This window comes from Panthera leo, chromosome B4 (genome assembly GCF_018350215.1).
Source record: "Panthera leo isolate Ple1 chromosome B4, P.leo_Ple1_pat1.1, whole genome shotgun sequence".
In the NCBI taxonomy this organism is placed as follows: domain Eukaryota; kingdom Metazoa; phylum Chordata; class Mammalia; order Carnivora; family Felidae; genus Panthera; species Panthera leo.
Window position 1 is genome coordinate 103431130 of NC_056685.1, and position 15004 is coordinate 103446133.

At 37.7% G+C, this 15004-nt stretch overlaps 1 protein-coding gene across 2 annotated transcripts in view; it reads right to left on the minus strand.

Annotated features, from left to right (window-relative positions):
• LIN7A (lin-7 homolog A, crumbs cell polarity complex component) overlaps nt 1-15004 on the minus strand; it is a 124298-nt gene that overhangs the window by 82287 nt on the left and 27007 nt on the right. The gene's annotated exons all lie outside the window — the stretch shown is intronic.

A 15004-nucleotide genomic window follows, 5' to 3' on the forward strand; every position in this document is an offset into this window, starting at 1 on the left:
AATAACAAAGGTTAATGTATCAAGAAACATTGTCTTTTATACCCATAGCTTTAAAATTCCCAGGATGGTTTTGTAGTGCCTGGAGAAAATGATACGATGAAAGGACATTTTAAAAATAACTTACGGTGACCTCTTCTATCTGTTGTAGTTAATAACTCAGTGCAGTCACTTAGGCATTTATGTTTAAGATGGAAGGTTTTCAGTTTCTAAGTGATTAGCTACAGAAAGCATCCCATATCCCTGTCAGATTATAAATTCATCCATCCATCCATCCATCCATCCACTAATTTCTCTTCCCATTAGACTTGGCACTAAGTTTAACTGGAAGAGTTAAGACATACTTCCTTTCTGAACTCACAATCAAATGAAAAAGAAATATAACAGCATTGCTACCTATAATAAAATCATTACCTCCTCAGAATTTGGGTGGGATTGGCATACATATATGTCTCTATCAAAGAAAATAACTAGTGAGTGACTTTAATGGAGACTCTCCCTTGAAGTATTGCCAACTGATTGTTAATTGTGGCCCAATGAAGCAAAAATCATGAAATCAACACAACACTGCCAGTCTGAAGAGTTTGTCTTTTTGTGCATAAATTGGAAGTCAACGTAGTCAGTTAGACAATACCAACTGTATCCACAATCAATAAGTTACCAAGCTAAGAACGTATGCATCTTTAACTACACAAAAGACTACATGGATGTCTACAGGTATGTGGAACTCTCAACTGTTACAAACTGAGCTCATTAATTTTTTTCCTGAAACTAGTTCTTCTCTTTCCTTATTCCATAATTCCATGAATAGCATTCCTACCAAGCCTGTCCTCCAAGCTAAACATCATCTTTCACATTCACCCCCACATGCAGTTAGTCAGTAAGAGCTGTATATTCTATCTGAAATGTACGTTTTGAATGGAGCCCTTTCGCTTGATTACTTCAGAAAAGCCTTTATTATTTTTCACCTGTATTACTGGAACATCTCCCAACTGTTTTTTAAATTAGCCTTTTTTTGTTCATTCCATCCTCCACCTTGCTACCAGAATGATTATCCTGAATGATAAACCTCATTATTATACTCCGCCACATAAAACCTCTGACTTCCCACTGCCTACAGGGTGAAGTTCAGATCATATAGGGTTACATACAGGGCCCTTAATAACCATCCTTTCCAGACTCATCTCTAGAAACCTCCTCCTGTCCATTCTATACTTTGGTCATCCAAAATATTTTTTATTCTAGGACATGGCACAGATTTCCATACCTATATGGCTTTGCACATATCATCCCTTATTCCTGGAATGCAGTTAATTCATTCATCCAATAATGCCAGACTCTGCAGTATGCATGGGACATAGTGGTGAAGGGGATAGCTGGTTGCTGTCACTTGCATGAAATTTATAGGTTTGCCGGGGGGTGGGGGGGGGGGAGGAGTCACAGACATGCAATAAAATGGGCTTGTCCTATAAAAGAATTGCTTAAAGTTAGTGGATGAATGCATAACAAAGACATTTATCATAGCTCAGGAGGTCAGGAAGGATCTCTTCGTGGAAGTAACAGCTAAGCAGAATCCTAGGTAGGAGGTGCAGGTGGGGAAAATGGGAAGAGTGTTCTAGGCAATTAAATGCAGGTTGAAGTCTTGTAAGAGAGTGTGGGGCATTCAGAGAACTGAAAAGAATTAGGCAGGCTGAAATTGGAACCAGAGTAAGAGTAGCAAGAGATGAAGTAGAGAGATATCATAATCATGGAAGGTGTTTTAAATCATGTATGGAAGACTTGGCTTAAATAGCATCTCCTTAGACATGTCTATGTCTATGTTCTACATTTCTCTTTTCATTCAGCCACTGTAATAAATACTACTCAATGCTACACCTCTGTTTGCATGTATACACGCCCCTTTACCCTTGCAAATCTATAAGCTTCTTGAGATTCCAGGAACAATATCTTATTTGTCATTGTATCCATTGTTCAATGCAGAGTACTAGACAAATGTTAGGTGTTTGATACACACTTACAGAATGAGCAATAGATTAATTAATGAAACTAACTCAAAGGGTTAGAGATTTATGTCTAGGTGGACACATAACTTCTCATGAGACTAAACCTCCAGATCGCTATGAACCTTGGTCAAGACTGGCATGGATCTGGTGTGGGGAAGGAGGCAAGCCTGCATCTGTAGGCTAAAGGGCACTGAGTAACCACACTGAGGGAAGTTCAGAAAAGCTGAAAATGACACCAAGCGGAATATTCAGGAGTTCTCAACCTTGGCTGCACATTACATTCATCTGAGGTACATTTAAAAATTATTAGCGTCTGGGACTCATCTCCCCCCCACCCCGCTGATTATACCAGAATATTCAGAATATTGGTTCTCAGGGGCGCCTGGGTGGCTCATTCAGTTAGGCATCCGACTTCGGCTCAGGTCATGATGTCACGGTTTGTGGGTCAAGCCCCGCATCAGGCTCTGTGCTGACAGCTCAGAGCCTGGAGCCTGCTGCAGACTCTGTGCCCCCGTCTCTCTCTGCCCCACCCCTGCTTGTGCTCTGTCTCTCTCTGTCTTTCAAAAATGAATAAACATTAAAAAAATTTTTTTAAAGAATATTGGTTCTCAACCTTGGCTGTATCACTTAGGGAGTTGTAAAAACCATAGATGCTTACGTCCCACCCGGGAGATTCTGATGTGATTGGCAGAGTAAGGCCTGGGTATGAGGCTTTCAAAAAGCCTCCAGGTGATGCTGAAGTGCAGCCAAGGTTGAGAACCACTGGTCTATTTGGCATGGGTATCTTTATAGCCCCTATGTGATTCTAATGTGCAGTCGGGGTTGAAGAACTCAGGTACAGATTAATGGCTCTAAACCATGAATATGCTTAACAGTCACCTGGGGGAAATTACTAAAATGTATGTTTATGACCCCTCTCCCACCCTCACTTTAAAGAGGTTAATTCAGAAGGTTGTGAAAGTAAGGCCTAGGAATTTGCCTTTTAAACAAACACTTCAAGCGATTCCAAAGTTGTCGGTTCACAGACCCCATTTGTTGAGAAAGTAAATAAAATGATTTTTCATTATTCTTTAATGCCCTGGATAACACTAAATGGGGTTTTTCCAAGGGTCTCAGAATGACTGATAAAAGCCCATGGATGAAAGTAATTAGTGTTAAGTACCACCCCATTCTAAACAGTGTTCCTTAGCAAAGGCTGTCACTAGAATCACTTGCAGAGTTTTTAAACCAGTCTGCTACCCCACACTAATTGTATCAAAATCTCTAAGCCTGAGATCCAGTCATCAGGATTTTTGTTTGTTTGTTTGTTTGTTTGTTTAAGCTCCAGATGATTCCTGTGACCATTCAAGGTTAAGATATATCATTCAAAAAAAGCGATCAAGGAAACCAGGCACATCCTATTAAAGGCTGGGCCAGAAATAAAAAATAAAAAATAAAGGCTGGGCCAGCCCTGTCACATTACACCATAGGCCTTTTCCAGTCCGGAGTAAACAGTAATTGTGAGATGAAAAAAAAAAAATCCATGGAGAAGTGTTACATCACTAATTGGGGTCACAGTACTGTCTTTGCTTCCCTTGTGTCACTGAGAAGTGTTCACTAGAACCAATGGTAGCCACTGGGGGTGCCTGAACGAAGGCAGACTAGACTCTTTCCTGGGTGCACAGGAAACGCAATGGACTTGGTGGTCTGCCTGCCATCTATACCTATGTGATCAGAGGGAGAGAACTGGACAGCGGAGCCCACGGGAGCCTGACCCATCTTGTCGGTACCCACCCAAGAGAATCGAGCAGTATGAGGTCACGGGATATATAGCAGTTGGTAAAAGCCAAAAGAAGTCTAAGAACCAAACGTGGGAGAAATCAGATCCCTCCAGCCCAGACTTGGCTGGTGCTACAAACAAAGAGGTGATGAGTGGATAAACTGGATACGAGACTGGAATTTTCAAAGTAATTCTGATCCCTTTTAGCTCTGTAAAAGTACCAGAAACCTACAAGGCCAGGACCTGGAAGGGAGCAAAAGAAGCCTTTGAGTCAGCAAAATGCTTGCTTTGAAAACTAATGCAATAAAGTGTGCATAGTTTAGTTATGAGTCCACACAATGTTCCTATTCAGAACCTCCTTGCACTTATTTTATGAAACTATTCTACCAAATTTGGTTACTAATATAGAAGTTTGGGCTAACTAGTTTAGTTCAGGCTAGGAGGAATATTAGGGAAGGATGGGGAGGCTGCCAGACAAACAATGAAAGCAAGAAGATCTCAAGAATATTTTCCAGAAACCCACTCCTCCTCTGGCCCACCATTTCTCAGGTTCATCCGCCTACTCATTACCTAAGCAAATGCTGGGGTATTACCTTTGCCCCCTCACGCTTTCTCATACTCTGGATTCCATTAAACCACACTTCTTTTTTTTATTACTAATGTAATTTTTATTGAAATATAATTAATATACAGTGTGATATTAGTTTGGGGCATAAAACATACTGATTCTTGAATTCTATATGCTATTTAGTGCTTATCACAATAAGTGCAGATACATCTGTCACCAAACAATATTATTACAATCTTTTTTTTTCAGGTGTACAATTTAGTGATTCATCATTTACATACAAAACCCAGTGCTCATCATAAGTGCCTTCCTTAATCCCCATCACCCATTTAACCCATCCCCCTATCACTTCCCTTACAGTAACTATCACTTTGTTCTCTATAGTTAAGAGTCTGTTTGTTAGTTTGCCCCCCGCACCATGTTCATTTATTTTATTTCTTAAATTCCACATATGAGTGAAGTCATATGGTATTTCTCTTTCCCTAACTGACTTATTTGACTTAGCCTCATACTCCCTTGCTCCACCCACATCATTGCAAATGGCAAGGTTTCATTCTTTTTAATGGCTGAGTAACACACACACACACACACACACATCTTCTTTATCCATTCATCAGTCATAAACATCGGGGTGCGTGTATCCCTTCGAATTAGTATTTTTGTATCCTTTGGGGAAATACCTAGTAGTGCAATTGCTGGGTGTAGGGTAGTTCTATTTTTAACTTTTTGAAGAACCTCCATACCGTTTTCCAGAGTGGCTGCACCAGTTTGCATTCCCAACAGTGTAAGACGATTCCTGTTTCCCCACATCTGCCAACATTGTTGTTTCCTGTGTTGTTAATTTTAGCTATACAATAATCCTCACTTTTTAAAAATTTTTTAATGTTTATTTATTTTTGGGAAAAAGAGAGAGACAGAGCATGAGCGGGGGAGAGGCAGAGAGAGGGAGACACAGAATCCAAAGCAGGCTCCAGGTTCTGAGCTGTCAGCACAGAGCATGACGCGGGGCTTGAACACGAGAACAGCAAGATCATGACCTGAGCTAAAGTTGGATGCTTAACCGACTGAGGCATCCAGGGGCCACAAGAGTCCTCGCTTCTAAAGGCAACAATAACAATAAACTTTTATTTAATGTCTATGAAGTAGGGGTCACTGTATACTAAGAGCTTTACATTTTCTCCTTACAACAACCTTTATGTGGTAGTAAATATCCACATTTTGCAATGAGAAAATTGAGGCTTCTACAGAGTTTTAAGTATCTCATTAACAAACAGGGGATCTGGGCCTGGAGTCCTAGTCTAAGTGATTCTAAACCCTGTGCCTTTTATTTTTATTCCATTCACAGCTTTTCTTTTAGCAGCTTTTCCTTCAACATTCAGTACTTTTGTAATAGCTCTGTGCTCTGCAGGCTTTCCTGGTCAGAGGCTGAGCTCTTAATCTTTCCTCCCTCAATAAAGATTAATCCCTAGTCCATTTACCAGTAGACCCCTTTCAGATAGTATTCACTGATCATCAGAATCACCTGGAGAGCTTTTAAATGACAAGGAGTGGTTCCCAGTCTTGGCTACCCACTGTAGTTACCTGGGAGCGCTGGGGAAAAAAAACAAAACAAAACAAAAAAAACACCCAACAACACATACGTAGATCCTACCTACATATACTTCTGCTTTCATTGCTCTGGGGTATGGCCTAGACATCAGGATCTGCAGAGCTCCTCAGTGATTACAATGTATAGTTATAGTGAGAATCACAGATATGGAATCTTAAGATATACCCTGGGGATTTTATTTTTTTAATTTACATCCAAGTTAGTTAACATATACTGCAGCAATGATTTCAGGAGTAGATTCCTTAATGCCCCTTACCCATTTAGCCCATCCCCCTACACCCTGGGGATTTTAAATAAAAATGCTACTTATAATATTACTATCTGTTATACATAATATTTAGTACCACATTTATTTAAACATTTTCCTCCTGTTTTTTAAAAAAAAATTATTTAAGTTCAAGTTAGTTATCTTACAGCGTAGTATTGGTTTCAGGAGTAGAACCCAGGGTTTCATCACTTACATACAACACATAGTGCTCATCCCAACAGGTGCCCTCCTTAATGTCCATCATCCATTTAGCCCATCCCGCACCCAGCATTTTACTCTTCCTAACAGCACTATGAGATAGGTACTATTATCCTCGTTTTACAGAAAAGGAAACTGTGACCAATAGAGTTAAAATTACTTCCCCAAGGAAACAGTTAAGTTGTAGAATTAAGATTTGAATCTCAGTGACATGGCTCTAGAATCTGGGCTACACTGAGATGTAACTCAGAATCCATATTCTTAAAATCATTCCCAGCACTTCTCCAAGGTTGTTAACAGAGATTAAGCTAAGCTGATCAACAAATCCTTACTTGAGGGTGAAATGCAGTGGTTCTCAAATTTTAATCAACAAACAAATTTAACCCTGGACCATTTATTATTAAAAATTGACATAAAAAGGGGGCGCCTGGGTGGCTCAGTCAGTTGAGCGTCCGACTTTGCCTCAGGTCATGATCTCGCCCTTGTGGGTTCGAGCCCCGCATTGGGCTCTGTGCTGACAGCTTGGAGTCTGGAGCCTGCTTCGGATTCTGTGTCTCCTTCTCCCTCTGTTCCTCCCCTGCTCGCACTCTGTCTCTCTCTCTCTCTCTCTCAAAAATAAACATAAATTTCTTTTAATTGACATAAAAAGAACATGGAGGGTTGAGCCTTGAAATCTGCTCTTTTATTAGTCCTCTCAGATGACGCTGATGCAGGAAGCTGGTCACAGAGGCATCTCTTCAGTTTACTACTGACACACAGTTTTCTATGTGATCCAGAGCAAGGTGAGGTAATGGTCATCATTTATTCAGTGCTTACTGACCCTACTTATATCATTTTGCAATATCCTCATAAATAAATAAAAGAATTACTATTGTTTCCTCTGTGTACTTAAAGATAAACAACGAAAAACTAAGGCTTGGAAAGATGAATTATCTGGGTCAAGGCAATACAACGAATAAATGATAGGGCCAGGATCCAAAACCACATGTTTGACTGCAGTGTCTATGCTCTTATTTATTTCCTTATGCTGCCACAGAAAAGGGAGTAACAATAAAATAAAGGTATGGCCAAAAAAAATTTTAGGGGCGCCTGGGTGGCTCTGTGGCGTCTGACTTCGGCTCAGGTCATGATCTCGCGGTTTGTGAGTTTGAGTCCTAAGTCGGGCTCTGTGCCAACAGCTTAGAGCCTGGAGCCTGCTTCGGATTCTGTGTGTGTCTGCCTCTCTGCCCCCTCCCCTACTTGCCCTCTCTTTCTTTCAAAAATAAATAAACATTAAAATTTTTTTAATTTTTTTTTTTTTTTTACATAGCATCATGGGTCATTATATGCTGGGGCAAATAACACTACCCAAAGTCTCAGGAGGTAACCCTTCAATATATTATGTTATAATCAATATGTTCATATTGATAACATATTTTGACCATTGAAAAGTGATCAATCATCAACTGCCTCATGGTAGCAAGATAACATATCTTGAAAAGATTTCCTTTGAGATAGGTTGGACATTACAACCCAAACCAGGAAAATACTGAGACTTAAATGGCACGTGCTTCTCGTGATCTGGAATAATCCAATTATCATTTTCTTTTTTCCTTTGCAGTGAATTTTTATCAACTTGACTGACATTTAGACTGAAGAATTTGACCTATGACTCATCTGAATCTGGAACCTGGGTGAAGATGGATCTGGGTCATTTAAAGCATATTGTCCACTAATTCCATAAACATGCACTGGGTTCTGTGGCAAACAATGCACATTATCTACTCCAAAACCATCTAAAACCTGCATGTCCCTTGCCTTCTACTATAAAAGCTGGAAAGCAAAAATACTTTTCTTTCCAGACTCTTGTCATCTGGCCAATTGTTTTAAGTGTAAAGGCACTGGGTATGGCTTCCAGGAAGTCTTTTTAAGTGGACAAACTGCTGACATGTGCCTTCAGCAATTTGGTCTTTGCACCTTTCCTCTTTTCCCACTTTGCGATCATACAGAAAACCCTCCCATGCTAAGGAAGGTGGAGCAGGAAGAAGAAAGGGGCCTAGCCCTTGACGCCATCACTGAGCTGTTGTACTAGCCTTGAATTGTGTAACCCCATGGTTCTTGATTCTTGTCTCTGAGACAAACACATGCTTTCCCACCTGGTTTTCTGCGACTTGCAATCAGATACAAACGAACTGATACAAGAACATGTAACATTTTTTTAAGTTTGTTTACTTATTTTGAGAGAAAGGACACAAGCAGGGGAGGGGCAGAGAGAGAGAGGGAGAGAGAGAATCCCAAGCAGGCTCCACAGAGTCAGTACAGAGCCCGATACAAGGCTCGAACTCATGAACCGTGAGATCATGGCCTGAGCTGAAACCAAGAGTCAGACGCTTAACTGACTGAGCCACCCTGGCGCCCCACGGAGCACACTTTGAAGACACTATTCCAGGTTGCAGAGCTAAGGTTGATAACATTGAGTCACATGTGGTGGTCCCTTGATGAGGATAGTCTTGGAAAGCCTCTCTGGAAAGGTGACATTTAGAGTGAAACCTGAATGTTAAGAGACAACCTTCTGAAAATCCAAAGGAGGACCATCCAGACAAAGAGGATAGAAAGGGCAAAGACCTTAAACTGAGGGGAGCAAGTCCCATGTTGGAAAAATAGGCAAAACCAGTGTCACTGGAACATGGTGAGTGAGGCACAGAACAAAACAGCAAGAGTGGTGTCCTGGTAAATAATCAGTAACCAGCTCTCCAAAATAAATTGACAAAACAGAACAAAACAGAAGCCCTGGCTGGTACCATTTGCTGATTTCTGTTGTGTAAATATTCCTACCATAGGCAGTTTCAAACCACCAATAAATTCTTCACTACTTCATAATCAGCTCCCAGTACACAGATAAATGGTCAGTTTAAAAATCTAAAGCTGTACAACAGAGCATATGTACCAAGAAAATGAAATAAATGGTCAATAATGCTTTGCACTTCCATGGCTGTGTTGTGAAAGAAAACACTCTCACACTACCGGTTACTAATAAGACATGATCATCAGTGTGTCCTTCTCATCTACCAATCATTTCTGCTTTCATCCACCAAAAACTCGCCATGTTTCTTAAATGAAGACTAACTGGTAAACCCTAAAGATAATCAGCCCAATTTAAATGTGCTCAAATTAAAAACTTCACTCCCTGTGGTGTTAAAGATATTCTACTCTGTGTTATTTATCAAAAACTGAATGACTTCTCTTCATGGGATTTGGGCTGGCATTGGAGTATATCACAAAAAACGTTTGACAATCCTAGAATTGTTAAATCATGAATTTATATAATGACAAAATCCTGGCCCAGACTCTGCTTAAAGTGTTTGCCAAACCTACCACAACCAAAGGAACAATTTAGGCTCCAAAACGAAAAGCTGTAGTTGCTAAGAGAGTCTCTGAAATGGAAGGTACCTATTTCATTTGAAAGTGATTACTTACCCAATAAACAAATCTTTAGGTATACAAAGCTTAAGATACAGTTTTCTTTGTTAAACAATCCATTATGTGGTCAGAATGAGTAATGCTTCCCAGTTTTTCCAGGAACTATATTCAGCATTTCGTCCTTTTTCTTTTCTTCTTCTTCCTTCTCCCTCACCACCTTTTTAAATTCATTCTAATTTTCCCAAGCAGCTAAAAATGAATCTTGATCTGCCTGCATTACCTGAGACCTCAGGAAATCAAAATTCACTTCCTTTTGTTTGAGCTTTCTTTTCTATTATATTAGATGTCTTCCCTTTTCTTCTATAGCTTCACCTCATTTTTCTATTTAATCTCGCATCTATGTCTGTACATCATGACAACCAACTATACCCTTGCTCCTTGAAATTAGCTCATTTCATTTTTTCTTGTTTCCAACCTTCATGGCATCCATGCAAATGAACACCTGATTTGATTGTTTTGGGAATCTGTCAGGGATTAGACCTGAACAAAATGTAATCTGTCTTTGCATGTTTGAAAGACGTTGAACAACCTACTGTCCTCTCCTATACTAAATACTAGGACATCCATGTCCTACTAATTTTTGTATATGCCATTGTATCCAATACAGCATCATGACAGTTGTAGGCACTTAAAAATTGTTTGTTGAGTGGAACTGATTGTATGGAATTAGGTTTTCTTGTGACATAAATATAAGTATTTGTATTCACTAGTTAACAGTGATACCTGTGTCAGGCTCTACTGACAAGATTTAGACTTCTTACAAAATGTGAATTCTGAGAAAATGAGGATTTAAGGGGCTGGACTCCATCTTTCTACAATGATCAAATTTAATCTTCCTTCCACAAGTGGGAGGAGTAAGAACCAGTGGGTATGACTCAAAAATACATCAAAGTTCATTTTAGCACTTGTGAAAAATTTTAAGGAAGTCTTATTTTAAGCTCTCTGGGGAGATATGTTAAAATACATTGTCCAAACTACAACATTTTGTGTGTAGACAAGTTGTTTCTGAAGTTTCTTAGAAAATGAATATAATGAACACTTATCCACTGGCCAGTTAAGTATACTGGATATATGACTGTAGGAATACAATAAAACTACCACATACAGATTAGCAATATGATACCTCAACAGTGCACCCCCAGCTACCCAGCCTGTCCAGCCACACTATTATTTATTTATGCTTCATTTATGACCTCAAGTGACCTTAGATGCAGCTGGATGAAAGAACAGAATATCTTTCACAGAGCTTTACGTTTACCTTAAAATTGAAGTGTGTGTATTTTACCTTTTCTTCCACAACTCCTGATCTAATGATTTCTCAATAAAAGTTAAATACTTATTATTCAGCATCTTAAAATACTAGACACAAAATGATGTGGACCCTTCGGCTCTGTAATATTTCCCTAGCTTAGCACATAAGAAAGCAACCAAGCTTTTATATTGGTAGTGATTCTACCCGTGCATATTGTAAAACTGGGAGGCTTTTTTCATAATTATCATTAGTAAGTCCCAATTCCCTTTTTCATAGTGCTCAGGAAATTGGAAGAGAAAGACTTTATCAAGAAATTGCTGGAGAGACACCCAATCAAGCTGGGTAAGTTTTCAGAGAGCTTGTTATAAAGAAACCTTACAAATTTAACTTTTTATGTCCTCGAGTGTCTCCTCTACTAGAAAATGAATGAATGTTTTTATCCAAACTGACACACTTTGATATATTATTCTGCTATCAAGCTACTTAACAATATGTTTCCCCTTTTACCTTATCGCTGCTATATCATACTGTCATCCAATTTCTTAGTTACTTTGGGAATTGCATGGTGAGGTTAGCGTGATACTATCTACGTCTACATCTTTAAAAGATGTTCATAAGACAAGGTGAAGCTTGGAGTTTGTAGAAATGGTTATAGTGAATAGTTTATGCATTTTGTTAAGAACATGATTACTATTAAGATGATTTAAACTTCTAAGTAAAAAACAAAATAATGAGTTTCTCCTCATTATGTTAGATTCCCTGGGGCTGCTTTCTAGCTTTCTATTGATGTTTCTTTTATAAACTAAAGCTTGGGATAGAGAAGGAGGAAAAATACTTGTTTAGTAACTTACTGCATTTTCATATCAAACTAACAAGTAACTAACGAAGTGTTGCTTGGTTATAAGTATAGTTATATGGAATATTGGATAAAATTAAAGATTATCAAAAACAAACCTGAGTACATTTTCTCCTAATTATAAAACAAAATCACATCTTCTGAATTTATGAGGTGTATGAATCTCAATCCTGTGATTTAGACATTTTTTCTTTGTTTAAAAAATCTTTTAAGATTTTCTACATTTTTTCCTGAAATTAAAATGAAGATTTTCAAAGATGATGCAAAATAATTTAACTAAATAAATAACTTTAGGTTAAAATCAAAATAATATATTTTTTAATTTTTTTAATGTTTATTTATTTTTGAGAGGGAGAGACAGAGCGTGAGCAGGGGAGGGGCAGAGAGAGAGGGAAACAGAATCTGAAGCAGGCTCCAGGCTCTGAGCTGTCAGCACAGAGCCCAACTCAGGTCTTGAACCCACGAACCGTGAGATTATGACCTGAGCCAAAGTCGGACGCTTAACCGACTGAGCCACCTAAGTGCCCCTCAAAATAATTATTGTATGTAATTTTCTGACTCCTAAAATTCATTATTTTATCAAGACTTGTAATCATGGGTATACATTGATTCCATTCTATAAAATGTTAGTTTTATGATAATCATTTACTCTGACATCAGATCATTTGTTATATTAGAATTAATCAAATGCTGGCTAATATTTTATTTACTGAGTTACAAGATACTATTTTCCATTAGTTTTAGTTAAAACATTTTAGAAGTACCTATTCTTTGAAGGGTAGATTTCTGTAAATTCATTTGGAACTGGGGCCTTTCTTAAGGATAGGTTTTAGCTTTTCTTTTCAATTTCTTCTGTTATTAAGCTATTTCAATTTTCTATCACCTGTCAGTTTTAATACTTTCTATGGTCTTAGAATGTGTATTTCATCTGGATTTTCTCTTTTTATAAGTTGTACCAGTGCTCTTTTTATTGACAAACATGAAAACATTTCACTTATGTTATTGGTCTTTTCAACAATCCAGTATTTGTTTTTATGAAATATATTTTGCGTCATTATGACTTACTAGTACCGTATGCTTTTATTCTTATTACTTTCTTCCTTGTAGTTTGCTTAGGTTATGGGTGTGTTAATGACCCTGCATGTTTCCTCAGAATCCCAATTATAGCTATGTCTTGTTTCTTTTGGCAGAGTGGATCATTTCATTCTTGTCTACCATTCAATTTTGATTTCTTATTTAAAGCAAATGTTACTTAGATCAAAAAAAAAATGTTTCCAAGGGAATGGTTTTAAGAAGACTACACTTTTATTCTTTATTTTGTGATTTTGTTACATATTCATCAGAGAATATTACCTGTGTGATTTCTCATTTTTTATTTTAGTAATATTTTTGGAGTCCTACATGGTAAATATTCCACAGATGTCTGAAACAATAAATAAATATATATACAAACCTATATGTGTACTCAAGCTTGTTAAGTAATTTACTGAAATCTCATATAGTCTTACTTTTTTGTCTATTTGAGCTATTAATCTCTGAGAAAGTTGTGTGAATTGCTAATTTTTCCCACTATCAGTTTTTGCCTCATTCACATATATTTCAAAACTCTGATGCCAGATACATGAAATTTAGGAGGCTAATAAATTCTTTGCAATTTTTCTCTAAATTAAGTATTATCCTTTATCACATTTAATTTTGGCTTAAATTCAATTTTGACTGGTATTTTAATATTGTTTTGCCATATTTTTGTGCTAATTATTCCTAGTATTTCTCTTTTTAGTGTATTTTTCATTTTGTTATTGTATTCTTCAACTCTGATAGGTTCCTTACATCTTTCATCTCTTATTTTCAAAGTTTTTCTTTATGATTGTCTCTTTTTCACATCAGCCTATTATTTTCTTGATTTTCTCTGATATTTAAAGAATGCAATCTGTTTGCTCTATGAATTCTATTTGCTCTGAGATAATTTTATATATAAAGATATACATATACCTTCTTCATAAAGAAGAAGGTAATTCTCAAAGAGTCAGTGATTTTTTGCTCTACTTAATATGTTTACTTAAAGACTTAGATTAAACTATATGCTTCCATAATCAAATATGCATTTCTATCTGTCAGTGGATACAGTTTCTAATAATAACAGCTTATTTCCAGGAGTAGGTATGCAAGTGACTCAAGAATGGCCACTTCAGCAAGGGGTAATAAAGAGATGGTCTGTCACTGTGTATGGTGGCTCAGTCCACCCCTGGCCTTTGGAAAGCATCTGGGGATATTGCTATGCCTCTTTTCTCATCTCAGCTCCTACTCCAAAATTCAAATGTCCTACTTTAGAGAGGTTTAACCTAGGAACAACTGCTACTGTCTTGAAGTCTAAAGAAGGAAGAAAAGAGAGGGGATACACTCGATCAACTGAGTTCTTTAATCAATTACCAAATGTTTGTACTAGGAATCCCTTCTGCCCTTTGTATTTGAGTTTATGGTTTTTCTGTAGCCTTCACTGGGAGGATCTGCCCATACCCATGCACTACTTTCTCAGGTTGATGCTTTGAGTTTTAGTCTTCTCTGTTCTGGCAGAATATCACAGTGATTCGAAACAGACAAAACCCAGAGAGGCAGGGAAGCTGAGGGATTTGAGCATAGGGGATTAGATGGGGGTATTAACCTACCTGAGTTTCCTTTTCATTAAAACAAAGATCATAATAGAACCTATCCAGGTGTGTGTGTGTGTGTGTGTGTGTGTGTGTATGTATGTGTGTTGAGGATTAAATAACATAATAAATAACATAATAAATGAAAATGGTCAGCACAGTACCTGGTAAATGCCTAATAAATGTTACTACTGATTATTATTATCATTTTCACTCATTGATCTGATCCTATGTGCTTGTTACTTCCAGGAATTCTTCAAAATTTTGTCTTTTAATAATACCCTTTATCCCCCATCACATTTTATTTTTTATTTTATTTTTTGAATATTTATTTAATTTCGGCAGAGACAGAGACAGCGTGTGAGCAGAGGAGGAGCAGAAGAGAGA